This window comes from Harpia harpyja, chromosome 7, assembly GCF_026419915.1.
Source record: "Harpia harpyja isolate bHarHar1 chromosome 7, bHarHar1 primary haplotype, whole genome shotgun sequence".
NCBI lineage: Eukaryota > Metazoa > Chordata > Aves > Accipitriformes > Accipitridae > Harpia > Harpia harpyja.
The window spans coordinates 33760899-33784260 of record NC_068946.1 but is presented as its reverse complement, the minus strand read 5'-3'; the positions used below and the strand labels follow the sequence as shown (position 1 = coordinate 33784260).

General features: G+C 41.3%; 1 protein-coding gene across 7 annotated transcripts in view; it reads left to right on the top strand.

The window, feature by feature from the left end:
• Positions 1-23362, top strand: part of RAPGEF4 (Rap guanine nucleotide exchange factor 4) — a 161279-nt gene that overhangs the window by 49836 nt on the left and 88081 nt on the right. For 2 of the 7 annotated variants that reach the window (XM_052792503.1, XM_052792502.1), the window contains exon 1: positions 4379-4601. The exons of 4 other annotated variants lie outside the window; for them this stretch is intronic. The gene's annotated coding sequence lies outside the window, so the exon portion shown is untranslated. Of the gene's footprint in view, positions 1-198; positions 240-4378; positions 4602-23362 lie in introns of those variants that run through there. One more of the 7 variants, XM_052792500.1, reaches the window with a different exon arrangement.

Here is a 23362-nt window from a genome sequence, read left to right as displayed (position 1 = left end):
AACTCACAAGCTACAGTGTATAAAGTAGTCACAGGTCAACTCCGGTGCTTTCACAGCATCAGTTACCACCTGAAGTACACTTAGAAAGTTGTGATAAACAACTTTGCCCTTGGACAGTGTTGCACATGCTGTGAAGAGAATATATGTGGTAACTGTCTCGACAAAGTGAACTCTCATCCAAGTATCATTTTCTTCTAGGGAAACAATGAATCTCTGGAGGGGGCAAGAGGATTTTACATGTAAGTTGACTATAAAAGAAATAGTACCAATTACAGCTTACAAGTATAACTATTTTATAGCTTGATTGGGTCCTCTAACCAAATCTTGGAACCTGTGTTGAAAACCATTTAACAGTTACAAGCTATTATGGAAGAAGACCATACCTGGAAAGGAATTTCCTTGGTATCTCTTCTTCTAGCTTTCAGATAGTCTTCCCAGCCTTGCTAAATGCTGTTTGAAGTGGATTTCTTCCAGAATATAGTGAAGTGCATGGCATCAAACTCTGCTGGGACACACATAACAATGATCTCAAACGGGTAGCTCCTAAGGACAACCACTCGTCTGATCTTTCAGTCTTGTTTAAGGGAGACTTATAATGAAAATATGTTCAAAAAAGGGATCATGCAGACTGATGTCTATAACTCTGCTATTCAGTGAAAGTCATAGACTCCTAATTAGGGCGATAATGTCTCGTGAAGTTTTGTGAAGCTTTTAACAGTTTTTGTTACCTCTCTGTTATTATCCTGGAAAGTAAATAGTTACATATTGGATAACCATATGGATGATGTGTTAGTGTATTTTAAGAAGATTGCTCAGATGGCTCAGAGCCCATAATGGCAATGCCAGGATTTTTTTGTGCTGAAAAACTAAACAGATAACTAAAAGATGGAGGGAGCAATCACTGAAAGGAAGAGTGAGCAATAAAATGTAGAATTCACCTTTAGCATCGGTGACAGAGATCAAGGCCGTGGGAGAAGTATAGTGTGACTTCTGGTACTACATTTGGGCCATGTCCCAATTAGCTTTCCAGTTTGAGCTGGCAGAGCAGTATGGGTGGTTGTTCCTTATTTCTAGTCATAGTACTATGCTGCCAATGCCCTTTTTAAAACTCCGTGTTCCTGCCTCTGTTTTGTATTTCCTCAGTGACTCCAGCTGAATTTAGGAGCAGAAGGGGTGGAGTCTCTGGTTGCACTTTTCACCACAAGTCCATACAAACCCCATTTCTCAACTTACCAACTTACCATAACAACTTCTTGTGATAACAAGGCCATTAAATAACCTGGCACTATTTTCCCTGGACAGATGATGAGTGGTGGGAGGATGGAAGGAGACAGAAAGAAAGGTGTGAGGAATAATGCAAGGAAAATTCTTGAGGGACTGAGTAATTCCTTCAGGGAGGTGTCTCTCATCATTTTTGTTTGGTGCTTGAACAAATATGTATTTATACAATATATACATATATTTTCAGACTGTTCGAGAGAAAAAGGACCCTGTAATTCAAGTCTACTCATTGCACTGTAAATGTAACCTCACTGAAGGGAAGGAACTGTTTGAAACACTGACACTTTCATATTTTAGTCAGGATTTATCATGATCTGTAAAGCACGTAATTCTCATAACAGGAAAGCTTCAGATGTTTTAAACCCTGGCAATTTTTCATCCAGCAAAGAGATTTGAGAAATACCCAGGCAGCAAGCCTCTTAGACGAGACAGAGTGGGCTGTATTATATCAGGAGCTGCATTTCCTACTTTGCTTCCTTTGCCAGAAATTCTCTTGCCAGAAACTCTGTCATTTCAGCTTTTATCTCTTTCTGAGGGGAAGGAAGTTAACCATCCCAGTAACATCTCCATCACTGCAACGAAAAATCTGCAGACAGTGAAAGGCTATGGAAAACTGATAATTCCACACAAATGCACAATTTCCCCAGGCCACGATAAGCAGTGATGAAATTGCCAGCTCCATTTCACAGTGGGGAGATACTTCAGTACAGATCTATGCCTTTAATATTAAAGTAATCTGTGGACAATTCTGAAACAACAGGGTGGCAAATATGGTTGGTTCATGTCTGTTACTACTTTTGCTGTATTGCTACATACACAATTAACTGTTATAGCCAGTATCATGTTCTGGTACAGGATCTGTGTCTGAACACACAAGCACAGATTAGATTTTTCAGGAGCTTAAAAAAATTAAATGTAATCATGAAAATTTTCAACATTTGGCTACAAGAATCAAAACTTTGTCCTCTATAATCTAGATAAGTATGCACAGACCACATAGGCTTCAGTGGGAAAGCCCTTGCGTGCATTTGGTGGAGAATTTGACCAAGAGTGGTTGATAACCGTGCAAGCAAGCTGGAAGCTTAAACACATGAGACAGCCTATTTTTTTACCATGTGATAACACTGTTTCTGGTTGCTGAGTTCTTTACTCTATAGGTAGGCTGTATGTTAGTAGAGAGTATTTGAATGTAAGTGTGGAGCTCAGGTTGCTGAGAGTTAGTATGTAGTGCTCAGCAGTCAGAGAGACCTCTCTCAATTTCATTTGTTGCTAGTCATGTCAAGAATTACTGCTGTGGTGAATGGCAACATTCCAGATTGCATCTCAGTCAAATGGATTATTCTTCAGAGCAATGCTTTTCTGGGGAAGAGAATATCCAGGGTCCAGATTTGAAGGGGCTTTTGCAGTTTTGGTGAACTCACCTGAGAAGAACAGTCAGTACTTCATGCAAGTGTAACTGCTGAAAGTCTGTAATGTATTTGCTGTCTATGCCAAGAGGCAGGCAGTGAATGCTTGCAAATGGAGTTTTTTGGGTGAGGAATAAAAAAATGTAACTGAGGACTGTGCCAGGAATTAAAGTAACATATGATTTATCACCTTTTTTTTTTTTTTTTTTCAAATTAAGATCTGTAGTGTGCTAATAACTTCATGGCAATGATGACTAAAATGGTTGTTATCTTTGTTGTACATGCATTATGGCCAATTTTGAAAGTGCCTAGCACCTATCCAAAAGATTCTGTTGCATTTATACAACAGTGGTGATAGTAGTGGTAGTGGTGTGGGGTGTTGCAAAATAAGGAAGTTGAGCAGGGGTGAAGCACAGACTTTCTGAAGGAGCCGGAGCACTGGAAGACTAACAGAAAGCTGTTAATGCAATATAGCTCTCACCTCAAATATACAGAGAGCATGTGATCAAAAATACAAGCCCACTTGCATTCTTTGTTATCTGAGAACATTTGTTCCCATTAAACATACTCTTGAAGGCACTGATACTGCTTTTCACCTCAATATGCTCTCCCTAATTCACTGTATTTTTGCTCACATGTATATATAAAGTCCTCCAAATAATCTAAGCACAAAAATTCTGTGCAGAAAGGATTTTATAAAAAAGTTGGATGTTAATGCTCCAACGGAGACTACAGTATCTCCTGGGATTAGTGAGTAGGTGGGAGGAGTTGATCGCCTCAGGCATAGCCCCAGGGCCATTAATTCCAGCTAGTCATTAATCCCCCTGTAATGCCCTATGCTGATGCCACAGTTCCTGTTAAAACACAGAAAAGAAAGCTGACTGACCTGTGGACTTGGATGGGTTATGTTATTCTTATAATGATTGCTTTTATTTCTAAATGCTCATCACTATAGGGTTGGACAGAGTTTCAGTTTGTAAGCTTCATGTATTTCTAAGGAGTTAATGCTTTGTTTGTTACTCACAGGAAGCCTGCAACAATATTATTAGTATTCCATTCTGTCCTAGCCTTTAAATAAATCTTGAAAACATTATAGCCTGTATGAGGTATGTTCCATGTATTGAGTCCTGGAAAAGCAAAATTGATATAAATACTCTCTAAAGATAATTAGCATACATATTTTCATATCTAGAAAAAATGAAAATTGAACATGTGGTTCCTTTACTCTGTCTGTGGTTGCCATGTAAGGCAAAGTGTGGTCTAAGTTGCATTTTAGTTTTTGGTTTGATTGTTTTTAAAAAAGAAGTCCTGAACTTTTAATGAATTTATTTCAATACCCAAAGAAATGGTAATAAAGGACAGACTAGTTATAAACCATTTAGAAGTGACAGCCATCACATGCCCTTTACATGCGTGCTCATGTACTCAGCAGTATACAATAAAAGCATTGCTGGGCAGATCTTAAAGTGCAGGAGGGAAAAGTTCAAGAGCAAGAGACAGCCCTCAGCTCCCAGCTTAGCAGATCATGTGAACACACATGACTCTAAGCAGCACAGCGTTTTGGTAGCAAACAGCAGCTGTGAGAATTTCCAGAATGCTAGACTTGCATGTCTCTTTAAATTCTCCTAAAATGTTTTTGCTCAAGAAGAAAGTTATTAATCTGACCTTTACATAGAGTCCTTCTTTGTCAGGGATCCCAAAGGGTTTTACAGATGCAGAGATTTAGTACTGACATGCACATGTCAGAGGGAAAATTAACAGACTGACTGCACCATGATTGCACAGAACTTTGGCAATGCAGAAATATGACTACAGATGGGCTTCACTACTACATTCCCTGAAAGACCATACAGCAATACCGTGTAGCAGCTCTGGTCAGGAAGTGTGGGATACATTACTCAGCTGAAAATATAGGTGAGTTAACGCTAGACTGTATGAGAACAATGGTAAATTGCTTTAAAAAGAGAAGAAGCAGCAGCTGAGCTCTATAATTAGCACTTGTGGTGAAGACATAGATTGTATTGCTGAAATGTGAAATTCTAGCACTACACTGATTCCAAGAAAGAGGGTATGAGGTTGTTTGAGGGTTGATTTAGGATAAATAACCACTTCCTACAGTGCTGTCGATGCTCATTATTTATCCAGCTGGGCCTTGTTTAGTTTATGAAATGAAAATTGATCACAGCAGAGTGTTGGAGCATGTTAGAGCAAAAGAGGAGGCTTAGGATAGACTGTCTTTTGGTAAACTAAAAATGTCTGCAATTTATAGAATTATTCATAGGAGAAGTTGTACTTAAAGTTTAGCAACAGCAGTATGGAAGAAGGTTGGTGTATGGATTTTGTTCCCCTTCCTTATATGTGAAATCTCTTTGACCCTTGTGCCCATATGTCACACACATAGAGGGAAAGGAACATAGAGCCAATGTTCTTTCATTTTAGAAAGACTAGTTGGAACTCTTCTCTGTTCAGTTATGTTTGCTAATTCTAACATTTCAGCACCTTTCCTTGAAAACCAGGATTTTCAGAATGGGTGTTTTTCAAATGCTTTATGTTGTTCCTTTTCCTTCCTCTGACTTTACTGTTGTAGTTTGGCTTGCTGCTGTGCAGGGGGAGGAGATGAGGAAAGGAGGAGGTGGTAACCCTCTTTGCTCTGCTTACTGCCCATTCTCCCCCTTTCCACTGGCTCAAAATAAATTCTGTACTGTTTACAAAGATGTCAGAGAAAAAGAGGGGTGGGGAGGGAGGAAGAGGAGAGGAGAACAAAGTGAGAATGGGAGGAAACCTGTGCCCTCTGGGGTCACTGTGCGGTAAACATGCATCCATTCACCCATCTGAGAATCACTGTAATGTAAATTAGACCATTTTAGTGCATAATGAGGATTTACTCTCCTACAACTGGAAGTTAGCTAATAAAGTCTTAATTTCATCTCTCTGTGACCGAAGAATTTTTTAAAAATAAAGTTAAATGATGAATTGACTCAGCAAACTAGTCCCTTAGAGACTGTATTTACCAGGTGAGTCAGGGGAGCTGACTGACGTGATCCTGATCTTCCACGAAGGTACAGTTGAGGCCTTATCAAGTACTCCCTATTGGCATGCGTAGTCCTGAAGAAACCTACAGGGGATTGTGCTAGCTGGCAGTGTATGCACGGTACTGAAAATTCATGTGGAATTAGGGTTTGTGTCTTTATACCAGAAACCTGAAAGTAGTTTCCTTTGTTATGATTCTTTTTCTTAGCAGATCTCCTGTTAGCTTTGATCATCTGTGGGGTCTGGTTCCAGACTTCTGTGCCAACGGTGTTTCTATAGATAGTAGTGTCTGAAATTGAAGGGTGTATGGAGCTCTGTGCAGACCTAACTCAGCAGAGTTTAATGTGTGTTGGACACAGAGGTCTGCAGTACCCGTACATACAGAGGCAACTGGAAACCACTAGGCTAAACCCATCCAAAGGTAGTAGTGACTTCCTGCTCCCTGTCTTAAATGAGAGGGGCAAGCAATCCTTATGTGCTATTTCCAAAAAGACATGTCACAGCAGTTTGATGCTGACTTATTGCTGTTTGAATTTATCTGGTTTGAGTTTCCTTTTTCTTTGAAAGGACTGTTTTCCAAATATTTTTAAACTTCCTTCCTGATGTTTGTCTTTTTTCCAGATTCCAAAATTAGATCAAGTCACATTTCCTCATGGAACTACTGCTGCAAGGAGGCATTGAGCTTTTGCAGCCCCTAGTCTGAAGGTGCCTGCTCCAGTGGATGACCTGCGCTGTCATACACGCTATCCAAAAACAATTGGACAATGGCAAACTTTAAAAGTTAATGCATGTCCTGATTACTGTCCCATCCCCCTCAGCTTGTGCTTTCTGACTCTTGCTTGATGTCGCTGAGTCCTATTTGTTGAAGGTACTATTTAATCCATGACTTGCCTGCTGCATTCTCATTTGAACTGTTAACTGTTAAAGCAAAAAAGTTATTTTAAGAATGGGCTTGTCAAAGAGAGCGTATCTCCTCCTTTCAAAGACCTCTAAGGATTAATATTTGATTAAAATGTGACTGCAGCATTAAAATGGGTGCCCTGTGTCTTTTTGTAAATGAATGACTAGCAAACTTGTGGACTGTCTAGTTCTTAATTGGCAAATTATTCAGTGAATGGTTCAGGGGGAATTGCAGGGGAGGGTGAGGAGTTAGTTGATTTTTAGATAAATTCATTACTATTTTTATTCCTAGAGATAGTCTGAAGATGACTAAATCCCTGGATGCATCCACAGATTCAGTTTGAATTTCCTCTCTGGAAATGAGGAAGAGGACATGCTCTATAACATGGGATAAACCACTGGGTCCTAACTTGGGCAGCCCCACATCAAAACCAGGAGGTTACGTTTATGGTCATCTTAGCAGCAGCTGTACATATGACCCGTGCAGCTGCTGCACCATTGTTTTTGTCTGTTTCTGTTTGCCTGCTGCTTTCTTTATGAACTCCAGTGAATGGCTGCTGATAAAATCTGCTCTCAAAAGGGCTTGGAGACCAAATGCCTGTCCCTTTTTATACTGTGATGGATCAGAAGGACAGCCACGTCTTCACACATGATTATATGCTCTACAGAAGACTCTAGTACAGAGAGGGAAAATAATGGGTAGACTTCCTGTACAGTTACCTAAATACACTAGTGGAACTCTTAACACTGTATCAGTCTACTCGAAAATACCATGGAATGGGGTATCAGGACAAGGAAAGAAGCATAGCTTGAATCTGTTTAATTTGAATTTTGAGTTTGAAAGTCTTGATAGCACTTTGTAAAGAGAAGAGACTGTCTCTTTTGATGTGTATGAGTTTGACGTTGCTATCTTTGCTTCTGTAAGTCATGTAATCCAATGTAACAGCTCATGAGAACTAGGATAAGACACAAAGGGCTCCAGAAACAGTCTGTCTGAGTATGTCTCTTGCTGGGTCAGTGTGGGGCTCCTGCAAAGGTCTTTGACTAATTTTCTTTTCTTGATAGTTGGCTGCTGACTTCTTAGTAGAAACAGAACAGCAGAAAGTATTTTAAAATGAAAGAACAAAGCCTGAAGGGCTACTGTTATTTCCAAAGTACTCTCTTTCAAACCTGAAAGCTTGGTAGAAGTGAGATATATGGGCAACCTTTAGTACCTAGATTCTCCCTGCCCTGTGAACAAGCCAAGGAGTAGTGGTGCCAGCTGGAGTCAGAGATCTTTTTTTACATGCTCCATGATCTGGAAGACAGACAGTTGGGAACGGTTGATTAATCTGGGTATTCATCTTTGTACAGTTGGAGACAATGAGACATTGCATGCAAATTCAGGGTGAACGGGAGTCAACTGTTGTTTTAGCTTTTCTTTCAGTGGAAAAGGGGCCATTATTTTTAATGAGAAGAAAGATTATACAAGTAGATCTTGAATCACCTTTATACTACATTTTTCTTTTCTGGCTGATGTTAATTAAATTGCTTCAGTGAGATACTCTGAAATGCAGTATGGAGTGGAGTATATGCAGTATGTATATATGTGTGCGTCTTCTTCATTTCGATTGAAAGACTGCTAAAATGTTACATATAAGGTGTAAAAACAACTTATTGTAATATTGGAAAGCAAAACCAAGTGCTCTGTTGCTTTTTTAGAGTTTTATAGTGTGCTTTGGTTACTTCTGTAAATGTCCAACTGGTCTTGTGCAGAAAAATGTGGCTATTTTCTCATGTTACAAAGAGGCAAATATTGTCTCAAGATTTGCCTTGCCCCTCTCTGGCTATTCTTTCTTGGCTCTGCAGCAATTTCTTAAAGACCCAAATCTGTTCACTGATCCCTGTTCACAGTAGGGCGCCCTCCCCAGTCTTTGCAGACCTGGCCAAGAAGATGAGATGTTGGGCACAGGAGTAGGAGCCAACGGCTGGCAGGGCATAGACCATTGTAGCGCTGAATGCTTTGTATTTTGGAACCACAGCCAACAGCCATGGGTTGCATGGGAACATGTGAAGTGGTTGGATATAATCTGGATTTGCACTGCTTCCTCAGAAAGGGAATTCCAAGAGAAGAGATTTATAGACAGAGTAACATCATATGTTGCCACTCAGTATCATCAGTGTCTGCCACGAAGTTTTAAAGCTGGGAATACAGGTAATTAGATGCTGATGAAGAATAGACTGAAGGAGAGAGGGAGGAGGGTATAAGAGGGTTGCAAGAGAATGGTATTGGATAGCTACATTCATTACTGACTTGGAACTCCTTGAAGATTACATTTGATAGAGTTGTACCTAAATGAAAGCTTAGCATTTGAGATTTTTGTTGAAGTAGGCCTTACTATGTTACAGGAGAAAGAACATTTCCAAAAATGTTTTGTTACAACTTTTATTTGTAGTTTCAAGGTTAAAAAAAGGTGCAACTGCGATGACTTCTGTAGATAACATAAAAGTCTCGGTGGGTTCATTCTAGGTACATTCCTCTCTTAGAACTCCCTGATTTAACTAGTAGCTTTGGTTTTACTAATATTGGTGATTTCTGTCACCTCTTAAGAGGACACTGAAGAGCCAGGAATGGGTTTTCCAGCGATCTGCAAGTTATGTTTTGAAACATCACAGAAATGTTTTGTATCTGGGCTGACCATACTGTTGGGTAGCAATGTCCCAAACACAATGGACTGGCTGTCATCATCTTTGTAGGGCTGTTCTTCCTGGAAATTTCTAGGGTTGGTCATGTGGCCTGGTAATGAGACATATGCAATAGTATCTCATTCTCTTTAACTTTAGCAATTTGGACTCAATATCAGCTATATGTGTCATATACCCTTGTAATTTAAATTGTAATGGTGTGCAACAACAGCAATAGCTCAGTGAAAATGTATTTAGAAAAAAATGCACATGGTAGATTAAATTATTGGCCTAACCAAAATGTTTAGACTCCAGGTATGTTGTGTTGAATTTGGACAAAATGGAGGCCTGGGAGGAATATATAGTCCCTGTAATGCTGCTGGACAAGAAATTTTTTTAGTCATAATGGAATTGTAATTAAAATTCCTATTGGTCTTTCACTGATGGTCCTGGCCATCGTCTGTGCAGAACACTTCTGAAATGTAGTTTATCATAGCAGAGTTTCTCCAGCTTTCCCCCAGCTTACTCACAATGGGAAACAGTTTTCCAGATAGCAAGGAGAGCCTTGTCAATCCCTAGTTACCCTTGTGCCCAAGCTTCTGATTTTGTGCCAGCTTACTTGCTTACCCTTAGCCATATTCATTTCCCGGGGAGACAGTGCTGGCTTGCCAGACTGGAGTTGTCCTGAACAGCCAGCATAATGGTTCAAATTAGGGCTGCTGTTTTCAGAAGCTGCCTATGACATTAAAGGAAACAGAACTGGCCCAGTGCTTACCACTTTGGAAAAGCCATCCTCTTTGGAAAAAGCATTTTAACTCTGAATAAAACATTGGGTTGGCTTTTAGCTCATGAATAGCACTTTATTCCACTTCAATAAATATCAGTACCAACAAGTAACCACATCATGTCATGACCTTACATAAGTGCATGGCAATGTTCCAAGTTAATTTTGTCTGTTATTTCCACAAATGCGTAGGACAGGTTTTTGTAGGTATTTGATTCCTAGTTAGGCAGTGCTTTTGCAGACAGGGGCTGTAAAACAACCTGACAATTATCTAGGCTCCGTGGACTAGTTCTGGCTTCAGACACTTACAGTATCTCAGGTACTTCCTTCTCAGACTTCTCCTGAAAAGTTTGCTTCTTCAAGGAGCACGTGACAGTTGAGTGTTGACAGACAACTGAAGAACTAGAATTTTATGGAAAGGTTTGGAAAGCAACATTGCTTTATTAACAGGGAAAGTTCAAGCAATTAAAAGTCACTGGGAGACAAATGCCCTCTCATCCTACTTGTGCTCTCCAGAGTCCACAAGGAAGTGATGTCTACCGGTGTGCAACCAGGGAAACAAGTTCTTTCTTGCCTCACTGGGCCCCCAATTCAGGCAGTCTGCTTTCTGCTTGGACAACTGAATGAAGCTTCTACTGCTACTGTAAGATCCCTCTTGGTTCAGTCCCAACCGGCAGTTACATGCCCTTGTCATGTGCTTTCATTGCAAAGGTGAACTTTTCCATCATGGTTCCCCTTTTTAAGATTGTGTTTGAATAGAAGTTCATCTTCATTTAATAACCCTCTTATTGGAGTTGGAGGCTTGATAAAGATTAAGAGTTCATAACCTCACATGGAAGCCCCAAGTTGTCATATGCTTCTTGTGGGATTGTTAAGAGGGCCAGTGCCTAGGTAACTGTGTCTCTGAATGCTTAAATAACTTTAAATTCTGTCCCTGGGGTCACTGAATATCAGTGCTGCGTAGTTTCTGAAATGCCTAAGTCATTGCTATAAATGGAGTGTGGATGCTTAAGTCATTCTGGTGCTTTGGGAAATTTTGTACCCTCAGCTTGTTTGCCAATCAAATAATGAAGGTTATTTTGTTGCAGATGCTTTGTGTAGGCTATCACTCACAATATTAACGTTAGGAAGTGTAGACTCCTGCCAGATTTCTCTTGACATTTTTTATTTAGTGAAGAGAAAAGCAGATTGAGGTTCGTCATTTAGTGTTTCATGGAAGGCCCTCTCTCTCTCAGTGCTCTGTTTCTATACAGTAATCAAATCCCACATACTGTACTATAGTCTGCCAGGAAATCTGCTAACCTTTCATATAATATGTAATAGGTTTTATAGCCAGTCCTGCAGAGCCATTTTCCATACAGGAGGATTTTCAGCTATTTTTTTTCTGCTGCCTTGGTAAGATTTGCAATGGTTCTTCCTACAGTGCCAGATGTTGTACATAAAACAGGAAATTATATACTGTTTTCTTGCTTATTGAGCAGAGAGAAGAATCTACTTTTAAAACCTAGCTGGGAGAGGTTGCTAGAAATGCCAAGTTTAAAGAGACAGATCAAGTATGGGAGATGAGAAGGCAAGACAAAACTTGCCTGAATGTGGCGATGAATGTTAAATCTCAACTGAAACACAGTTGATGTACTGACATTAAAGGGAATGTACTGAATATATAATCAGTGTGGATATATGCATGGGGTTTTGTATTGTAAGATAATCAAATGAGTAGTTCTTTGTACATAACATTTACTGACACTGATGGGAATCTCAGGAGAGCTCTAATGATCTATATTGAAAGAGATATCAGCCCATTTATGTACTGTAGTGTTTGTCTGTCTATTCCTGAAGGAATGCAATGTCAGAATAATATTATTTTGGTTAGCAATTCTGTGGGATGCTTAATCTACATATCTTGAAGTGTTTTACAAATATTAAGCACTTAATTCAGTAGCATTCCACTGGGCTGCGTTCACATGGATGGTGATGCACTGATTATAGAGTTCAAGTTAAAGAGTCCCTCACGAATAACCCTGGTGCCCAACTGGTCACGCCTTGCCTGCAGGTTCTTTCTATTTGGCCTACGGCTTTTTCCTGTCAGGTACCAGGGAGCAGCTCTTTGGGCCTAACAGCCCAGTGCCTCCTGCTGCCCATCAGGCTGTTTCAGTGTCTGCAAACTGAACTCGGCCACCTGTCTGCACAGGAAGAGATTATGGCCTGGGCTGCGTGACAAGGGGCCACCACACCACCACAAAACTGGCCTCTGGATGCTGTAGCTGCAGAGGTTTGACCATTCTGCTGCAAGGCATGAGAACCATAAAGGAACACATCAAACACAGTATTAATTCTCATTAGTAAGCAATGCCTAACATGTGACACTGAGAATTATAGTTCTAAGAGGATACATCTTTTATCTTTCAGAAACTTCTAAAACATACTGATAAATTCAGAGATGATTTGGGTCAGGCTCTTTGTAGCATTTTCTACTAGACAGAGCCACTTTAGGAGTTGTTTATATGCACGTGTGTTACTGTTCTTTGTACTGTTTAGGGTGATGGTGAGAGATCCAGATAAAATGTAGCTCTGTGCAATCAGAGAGAAGGCAATCAAGTTCTCTACTGGGACTGCTGCTCCAACAAAGAAAGTGTCAGTTGAGTCCAGAGTCTTGTCACTTTTACCTTTCATCTTCTGGTAGCTTGAAACAGCTTTTCTGGCCACTGTCATGTCCTGCTACTACTAGTATACACTCTGGAAACCTCTCATGAATTACATCTCTGTTGCTCTAATTAATCTGATAGATAAGCATTATTTGAGTTTTATGTCTGTTGGAAAAAAGTCACACTGGCCTGAATTCAAAGTAACACGTTGGTGTATCAGACCCTTAGTTTCTGTCTTGAGGCAGAGCAAATCAGCAGGCCTGTGCTGGCAGTGTTGGTCTCGCTTGGCATCTTACTTAATTTTACATCTGCTCTTTTCTGCTCACTTCTTTATTAAAATGACACCTTTGGACACTTGTAGCAATTTTCCTTTTTAAGGGGCCAGATTTGATCCATGCTATTGTTGACAAATTATTCCCTATTAAGTACTCGGGCACTAGCACTTTTTTCTCTTGTTTGGATTTTCCCACTTGTTTCTGTTTGCAGGAAGGATTAGCTCTAGCTGAAGCTAGCACTACTGACACTTGCTGGGCAGTGCAGTCATTCAGTAGGTCTGCAGGCCTGTTTACACTGGTCTTTCTAACCATGTCGGATTTGTAATACCTGTCAAGTTTGCTAAACTTAGGTGATACTGGTGATGTGAAAACTTCGTGATTTTGCCATAAGAAAACATCACCAGGTGTTTTTCAAGACAGTGACAAGAGTATGTCATACCTATATCACAGAGCTTTTGTTTACTGCTTTTGGAACCTACTGTGATTTCCTAAAGTTTGGAGGTGAAAGCAATTTCTGAAATTGTTACATGATTCTTCTGTAGCATGAAGGCTGTGGTGGAGGCCTGTTAAGTCTGATGCTCATCCGTCTTCCCTATTGGTAAGGCAATGCAACAGAGCCTGGGAATAGAAGAGGGCCAGGACACAGCTGGAATGTAGGCTGTCTGCATGTGGCCCTTCTCAAGGATGAAATTTCCCACTGCAGAAATGGACAGGAAATTTGAATGCTACAGGGTAGTCAGACTTCACATTTCCCAGTTTGAACAGGTTTTGTTCAAGTATCAGTTATAGTGAGTGAGTGGCATCTGTGGGAATATGGCAGAGATCTCCTGAGATCTAGTCTTCAGTACTAGTTAGTGGACAATATGCCTTCCTATTGGAAGACGGATGATCATTAGTGCTATTGGAACAGATCAGTGTATACAGATCAGTTTTGCTGAAGCCAGTGAAACTGTTAATTTATGTCAGCTGAGGATCCATTCCAACACAGGTGTATATAATGGACGTTAATTCCATAGGAGTTATGCAAATAATAATCTTAAGTGGCTATCTTATCTAAAAGACATCAAGATTTTCACAGAAATCTGAAGTTTATAAAACTGAAGAGACAGTATAATGCTAAAATTTTGTTCTATGATGCTCCTTAAACAAGCAGCTAGCAGTATGTAGGAGAATACTTGTAAATTGAAAACTAGCCAGTTAAATATGTTAGGCATATGTGTACAGCTTCCTTATTCTATAACACTGAATTCCCCTCAGTACTATCAAAGGAAGACAGATCAGATAAACAGCAGTTACCATGTGAAAAAAAAAAAATTATATGCAAAACATATTTTTGCCTTATTTCCAATGTGTTTGATTTTTATTACAATATGGTTTGCAAAACTTGTCTCTAATATGGGTTTAGAGTTATAAGTTAACAGAAAAATTATGTGAAGAGGATTTAGATGTGAAGGCAGCTTTTTCTCTCTGTTAATGAAACCTCTCTTAAAGGCTGTTCTATAATTACACTTGTGGCTTGGTGGATAATGCCTTGTTCTCATATCCAAGTCATTTGATTCCTCTGGTGCCTCATAACACTCAAGAAGCATGGACTCTTGCAGTGTGACTCATGCTGTAGCTTATTTCACTGCATATTCTATATAAAGACTTTCTTTGAACGGTGAGTGGATACACAGTATCAAAGTGACAATAACAAGCTTTGTCTGTCTTGCTTCATGACAGAGAAAGAGCCCTACAAAAAAATAGACTGAAGTGTAGGTCGTAGCAAATTAGGTAGCCCTTCAGTTAAGAAGTGTTCTAACTCTAGTATTACCAGTGACCTCGTCTTGTCTTCTAGAGAGACTGAAAGTCTTGTCCCAGTATAGCAATAGACTTGCTTCAAGAATTAATCATTCTTCTTGCTGTCAGAAAAAGGGTGAAGTATAGCAGATTACTCCTCAATAAAACCCACCTGTCTTCTGTCAGAAGTGCATAAGAATACCCACGTATATTTTTCACCACTGCAACAGCAGGCGATAGCAGTGCATTCCAAGCCAGAGCTGCCTGTTTCGGATGCTTAGCACCTTCAATACTGCTGTCCACAAAAACCTGAAAAATTGCAACTTTAGGACATCGGTGCGTGGTCATAATGAAAACACTTGGAAGAATTGCTAATAATAAGAATTGAAGTTGCAAAATAAGTTTGGGATATAAATATAATCACAGCCAATGAAAATGATTGAAAAGTTTTTCTGTGAGTGGAAGGACCGAGAAAGCCTATTTCTATTTCCTTTCCATTTTTGCTCTTTCCTGCCACCAGTACTTACCATAACTTCCATGATGTATCTACTTGATGGTAGACAATGTATGTGACGTTTGGAGTTATATCTGGAAGGATTAGCCAGCCAGTGTGTGTGTACAGACTGGTTAGCTGGTTGCTACCCAGTGAAGTGGGTGACAGAGAGTACTGCCCTCTTTTCCCTTAGTAGTGACACTATATTTGGGACCCGTCTCCTATCACTAATTTTTATTTAGCTTCTAGGACCTTATTTGAGCCCTATCTCAAATTTGGTTAAAATTGTTCCACTGGAATCAGAAAGTTACTGGGAAGAAGGGAGAAAAGGGCGGAATTTCCTGCCAGGCAAAGTGGTTACATTTCATTAGGAAAGCAGACAAGAAGAACAGTCTTTGTACCCACAGTTGAGTACAGGAGATCTGGCACATTGTGGCCACAATTATAACAAAAACAACAATTAAAGTTTGTTTGGGTATGCTTTTAATGAGAAGGTTGGGAAAATTATCAGGGACTGTTCAGTGTAAGAGAAATGGACAGAAAGATGAGTCAACAAGATGCTCTCTCCTCTCAGCTGCCACTGCACAGCCAGAGCCAGATTTATTTACTGTGTCCTCCTAGCAAGGCCTTTTAAAAAGAATTTTGTAACATCCCTGTTGAGTCTCTTTGAATTTTCAAAATGTACTTGTGTAATATAAGTCTTAAGCAATCCATTCATCTTCATTTGATAATCTACAGAAATGATTTAAAATCATAGTGCAGTAATATTGTGCAGTTATTTTTCCTCCTGTACTGAAAACCAATTTAGTTTGCTCTCCATGTAAAAACAGCGTGTTTATCTAGTACTGCTGTTTGCTTTGTGTAAATATTATCCCCTCTAATACATTGTTTTCAATGGGTTTGGAACAAGAACAGCCAAGGTTCATGAGAAGCAGGTTGTGGGGCATCCCCAGCAGAGCCTGATGTATTTATTTTAATACAGTTTTGTCATCCTTTAAACAAACAAATAAAACATGGTTCCGTAAAGAAGGAGCAGGAAATACAAAGTTATCTAAGAAGTGAACAATTGAAAGCAACGGACTAGAAAGATGTTTTACTTTCAAAATTAATGATCTACTGTAAGTTCTGGCTGTATTAAACCTATCCATCTAGTATGGTAGGTTGAGATTTCAATATGCTAATGAAATTATTTTTAGCCATGTGCGAGGGGGTACCCAGAAGAAATGGCTGTTTGCCCAGTGTGATGGGTTAACCCTGGCTGGATGCCAGGTGCCCACCAGAGCTGTTCTATCACTCCCCCTCCTTCTCAACTGGACAGGGGAGAGAAAATATAACAAAGAGCTTGTGGGTCGAGATAAGGATAGGAGAGATCACTCACCAATTACCGTCACGGGCAAAACAGACTCAGTTTGGGGAAAAATTAACTTGATTTATTACAAATCAACCGGAGTAGGGTAATGAGAAATAAAACCAAATCTCAGAACACCTTCCCTCCACCCCTCCCTTCTTCCCGGGCACAACTTCACTCCCGGATTCTCTACCACCCCCCCCCCAGCGGCACAGGGGGACGGGGATGGGGTTTACGGTCAGTTCATCACACGTTATTTTCTGCCGCTTCATCCTCCTCAGGGGGAGGACTCATCACACTCTTCCCCTGCTCCAGCGTGGGGTCCCACCCACGGGAGACAGTCCTCCACGAACTTCTCCAACGTGGGTCCTTCCCACGGGCTGCAGTTCTTCACGAACTGCTCCAGCATGGGTCCTTTCCACAGTGTGCAGTCCTTCAGGCACAGACTGCTCCAGCGTGAGCCCCCCACGGGGTCACAAGTCCTGCCAGAAAACCTGCTCTGTGGGCTCCTCTCTCCACAGATCCGCAGGTCCTGCCAGGAGCCTGCTCCAGCGCGGGGTTCCCACGGGGTCACAGCCTCCTTCGGGAACCCACCTGCTCCGGCGTGGGGTCCTCCACGGGCTGCAGGTGGATATCTGCTCCACTGTGGACCTCCATGGACTGCAGGGGGACAGCCTGCCTCACCATGGTCTTCACCACGGGCTGCAGGGGAATCTCTGCTCCGGCGCCTGGAGCATCTCCTCCCCCTCCTTCTTCACTGACCTTGGTGTCCGCAGGGTTGTTTCTCTTACATGTTCTCACTCCTCTCTCCGGCTGCCGAATACCCCCGTCCCAACTTTTTTTTCCTTCTTAAAAATGTTATCACAGAGGCGTTACCACTATCGCTGATTGGCTTGGCCTTGGCCGGCGGCGGGTCTGTCTTAGAGCCGGCTGGTATGGGCTCTGTCGAACACAGGGGAAGCTTCCAGCAGCTTCTTACAGAAGCCACCCCTGTAACCCCACCCGCTACCAAAACCTTGCCACACAAAACCAATACATTCCACCCCTCGCCTCTGTGCATCACATTTTTAAGAACTATCATTAAAATCTACATTTATCACACAAAATCTTCACTCACATCAACAAAAAAGAATTCCCCACACCAAAATCAAAATAATATCATCACAAAACCGACAAAAAGTGGACAATTTACACACAATCCACCCCTCGTCCCTTCACCACAATTACAACAATAAAAATTCCCCGCTCGTCATGCAGCTCTTAACTCTCTAGCTGCGTTCAGTCCATGTTTTGCCCGCATTCTCCACCAAAAAGACTGTGATGGGTTAACCCTGGCTGGATGCCAGGTGCCCACCAGAGCTGTTCTATCACTCCCCCTCCTTCTCAACTGGACAGGGGAGAGAAAATATAACAAAGAGCTTGTGGGTCGAGATAAGGATAGGAGAGATCACTCACCAATTACCGTCACGGGCAAAACAGACTCAGTTTGGGGAAAAATTAACTTGATTTATTACAAATCAACCGGAGTAGGGTAATGAGAAATAAAACCAAATCTCAGAACACCTTCCCTCCACCCCTCCCTTCTTCCCGGGCACAACTTCACTCCCAGATTCTCTACCACCCCCCCCCCAGCGGCACAGGGGGACGGGGATGGGGTTTACGGTCAGTTCATCACACGTTATTTTCTGCCGCTTCATCCTCCTCAGGGGGAGGACTCATCACACTCTTCCCCTGCTCCAGCGTGGGGTCCCACCCACGGGAGACAGTCCTCCACGAACTTCTCCAACGTGGGTCCTTCCCACGGGCTGCAGTTCTTCACGAACTGCTCCAGCATGGGTCCTTTCCACAGTGTGCAGTCCTTCAGGCACAGACTGCTCCAGCGTGAGCCCCCCACGGGGTCACAAGTCCTGCCAGAAAACCTGCTCTGTGGGCTCCTCTCTCCACAGATCCGCAGGTCCTGCCAGGAGCCTGCTCCAGCGCGGGGTTCCCACGGGGTCACAGCCTCCTTCGGGAACCCACCTGCTCCGGCGTGGGGTCCTCCACGGGCTGCAGGTGGATATCTGCTCCACTGTGGACCTCCATGGACTGCAGGGGGACAGCCTGCCTCACCATGGTCTTCACCACGGGCTGCAGGGGAATCTCTGCTCCGGCGCCTGGAGCATCTCCTCCCCCTCCTTCTTCACTGACCTTGGTGTCCGCAGGGTTGTTTCTCTTACATGTTCTCACTCCTCTCTCCGGCTGCCGAATACCCCCGTCCCAACTTTTTTTTCCTTCTTAAAAATGTTATCACAGAGGCGTTACCACTATCGCTGATTGGCTTGGCCTTGGCCGGCGGCGGGTCTGTCTTAGAGCCGGCTGGTATGGGCTCTGTCGAACACAGGGGAAGCTTCCAGCAGCTTCTTACAGAAGCCACCCCTGTAACCCCACCCGCTACCAAAACCTTGCCACACAAAACCAATACACCCAGGTGGAATGGAAACATAAAAGTTCAGAAAATTGATTCAGTTCCTAGTGAGCTTGCTGTCAAATAGATAACTTTTAAAACCAAGTATAAGTTTTAGAATATACTTTTAAAAGCCAGGTCTTTCAGAGTGGCAAACTAAGTGCCACGAATATTTCACTGAGAGCATATTTTAGCCAGTTTGACAGAAGTTGTCTCTCCCCTGAGAGCCCAGCACTTGGGCATTTGTGCTGACAGATTTTGGATGCTTGGGCTTGGCAAATTGTTTCTGGAGGATTCTTAGTGCAGGAATCAGCTTTTCTCATTGCCTCTCAGATACAGAATTTCCTTGCCAAATTGCCTCACAGGACTGCTGTGTTGTTACATATGTAGTATATGGCCAAGTTTAATGGTCTGTTAGTGAGTCTTCAGCAAACCCCTTTCTCTTTCTCTTACAGTTGGTCGTTCACAGCCTTCCATCATCATCATTTGTGTAGTCCTTCCATGTAAACTTAATAGTAATAGCTATGTCCCTTTAAATCTGGTTATGTCTAGTTAAAACTCAGTTTGAGACAGTGTTGGCTCAGTTTCTTTATTAGGTAGGTGCATTCATTTTTGGTGGTATAGTTTTAGCACAAGAATGTAACCAACATTGTTCTTTCAGAGGAGAGAGGGTTTCCTAAGGCATTCTCGTTTCAGCCTTTGGAGGTCTGTCCTACGATGGAGGCCAAAGCTGTGAAATGCTTGTTCTCAGTTACATCTTGCTCCAATATAATCTTGCTTTATTTGAACAAAAATCCCTGGTGGAACATCCACTTCTTGTATTTAGTTAATTTGTGCCCTTTTGCACCTTTCGTGCTGTGTCACTTCCCTGTTTGCACCCTGCCTCTTAAGTGCACTGTGGACCCTTCTGGATGGGAGGAGGGAGAGGCAGGATCTGACCTTTCATTCTGTGTGTAGAACTTAGCAAAGCTGGACCCCAGTCAAGCTGATTTCAGGGCTCTGTTGGAGAGAGAAGGAGACTGATACAATGTTATACTCTTCTCCTTCCACCCTTCTTTCTTTTTCTGTAAAGATTATTATTCAGTTTAGTTCAGTACTTTACCCTTCATTATCATGTGAGTTGTCTCCATTTTTTTCATATTCCTCTTGTTTCATTTTTCGCTTTTGGTCATGTGTAGGTTCAGCCTTAACATCTCTTTACTATTTTTTCCACTTAAGAAAATCTACAGTGCATCTTCATTACTGTGCCCAGCTGTAGATCTCAAATGCTGTTTTAATCTCGATGATAGATAACATGACAGATCATAGTGAGAATGAAGGCTGATAATGAGGAATGAAAATCAGGGTGACCATTTTTTTGTGATTATATATTGAACTGTGAAAGAAACTCTCATTCAAAAAATGAAATAAATAGAAAAGCAGGGCTTTTTAATACAAAATTCCTGCCCACACTGAAGTGTCAGCCTAGTCAAACTAGGTACATACTTGATGTTCAGCTCAATTGGAAAAAAACGCAATTTGACTAATTTTTAAATGGTAACCAAAAGGATTATTTTTACCCAGCTGAATTAATCTCAGAGAATGTTCTGTAGTTTATTTAAACAAGTCACTCCTCAAATCTCAGAAGACTTTTGATTTTTCAGGTAGTTTGGGTTCTGCTTGGCTTATACTATTTTAATCCTTTAAAACTCACATTTTCTATCCTATTTTCTTCTAATTTTGCTTATAATTGACATCCTGATGCCACAAGATAAAAAATAACAAATGTAGACAATGCTTCACTATGGAAAATAGAGATTAAGCTTGTGATTGGAAAATTGGCCGAGGCTTGATGTTGTATTATGTGCTATTCATCCCGATCTGCGGAATCTTTAAGCCTAAACTGTCTCAACAACAGCCAGATTTAAGGAGCCTAGCTTCTGCCTGTTGTGAAACTGCTTATCTGTTTCTAAGACATCAACAGGTAGAACTGCTTCTTTGGTGGCAGCAAGAGAGAGAAGGTTCATTCATTAGGCATATCTGTCAGCGAGTTCACATTGTCTCTTTTTTTTTCTTTTTTTCTTATAGTGTGCCCTCTTCCCTGAAGTCTGTCCACTCCTTGTGGTATCTCATCTGTTCAGTAGACTGAAGGAGTCTGTTTAGGCTATGTATTGCACTCCCCTCCTACCCTTCACCCATTGCTCCCTAAAACATTTTCACTTCCTTCCTTTTTATTTCTTGTTAACGTTTCTTTCTTTTCTAACATTTAATTTCCAGTGGGACTTTCTTCCTTCTTTCCCATCACTGTGTGCCTCCATTCCTCGCTCTCCCCTTTCATGATGAGGTTTGAAAATGTTTTTAGGGCTGAGGTGAAATGAATAATGTTACTTTACTTTTTGCCTGAAGAAAGGATCATGTGAGAAATAGCCACAGCAAGACTCTGGGTTAGAATCACAGAACAGCATTTGGTATGTGGGCTTTTTTAGTCTTGGTGAGGGACTGGCAGCTAAATAAAATGTCTTTGGTTTGAGGAAGTCACTTGCACTGACTCTAGTTAGAAGAAAATAACCTTTAAAACTGCCCCAACCAAGTAAGGTTGCATTGCAGATTGTTAATGCAGTTCACCTAATCCCTATGTGATGGCACAGCTGAATCACCATTATTAATGTTGCTTGCATTCCAGTTTGATAAAAGTCAGTCACTCCATCCAATACGTTTTGGTACCTTCAGATAAGGTGCTGTTGTACAAGTCCATCAGAAGAGACTGTGTTTCACAGGCCTTTATAGGGAGCTTCAAACATGAGGGCCATGAGATGTTGGACTGTGCATGTGGATGTAAGGCAGTATAACTAAACACTGCGTTACGAAATAGCTGAAATATTACTGTGGGTAATTCTCCAGTGGGGAAGTACCACAAGCAGCATTTATTACACTACACTGTGTATGAAAAGGACTCTGACTTTGAGCAGCTGGACCCATGAGAGATTTATGCTGGCAAGGTAATTCCAGTGGTGCCATTGTACTGACTGCTGGCTGAGTTTGAGGCCCAGGTATTTTGGGGTCCTGTTAAGTGATATCAATCTGATTTTGAGTGATTTTCTGTGTTGGAATACACTCTTTTCCATGCACTAGAAGGCGTAGACTGTCATACTTCCTGACTTACAATTATTTAGTTTGTCTTTAGGTTTTCCCCTCTTATTTTGTATTGTACTTGGTTTTTTGATTTCACAGCAGTGTTACAGAGTTACACTTATGAAATATCCTCATTATTGTTAGGCACAATTGAGTAGAAACAATCACTTTGAGGAATCATCCATGAAAAGGAAGCCTTTAATATTAGAAGAGTATTGGAAGTTGATATGTGCTTGCTTCTGTGGGAAGCAAAAGCATGGCATTAGACTGACCCCACTGAACTTATTAAGAGGTTTATATCAATTGTAGAGGAATTAATATTTAACCCGGAGTTTCCAGATGAAAACAAGTTTCTAGATCAACATAATTCTGTGCTTAGAGGTTGTAAATATGAAAAGCAGAGTTGCAGATCAGGTCACCATTTTGCTTTTTCTTTATTTGTTTCAGATCTCCTTGTAAAAAAATGTAAGGGGAGGGAAGAAAAGTTGTTTATAAACAATGGATAAAGCCACTGCTGCACACAGTGTCAACATAAGGCCAATGTGTCATTTAAGTTGCACTTAAAACCTATTTTTAGGATTTAAGTACTGCACAGAATTTGTGGTGACCTTACAGAATTTCACTACAGAGGAGCATGACTTCAACCCACTGTCAGAGCACAGCCTGCACTGGGTAGTTTGCAGCTTTTCTCTATCTCAGTGGTACATATCTAGTTCCACATACATTTCTTCATATGAAGCCTTTTTCATAACATTCATGCAAAGATGTGTTGGTCATGTGTTTCAGGCCTTCTGTATTTGCAAGGTGGCAATCTCAGGGTGGAACAACAACTTGGTTTAAAGGCTCTTGCTGACTTCTGACTTCTCTAGTACACACAATCCTTGCTTTTTGCTTGCTCTGCAGGCTAAGATACGTGATCAAGAACAAGACACGTATGTTACGGCAATTACAGAATTTACCATTCTGTCAAAGCACTTTACAAATATAAATGTCTTCCTGGTGTGACCTTTTGTCTCAGCTGAAGCTGTGCTCCGGAAAAATGCTAAAGATCAGTTCAGGGAGGCACACCATATGGAAGAAGTAGTGTAGGAGGCAGCCCATAGCTGCCCAGTCAAGGAGCTGACCAAAGTCAGCCTCATCCTGTATTTGCGAGTCTCGTATTACCTGCCTCTGATCTTCTTTGTACAGTCTTCTTGCATAGCA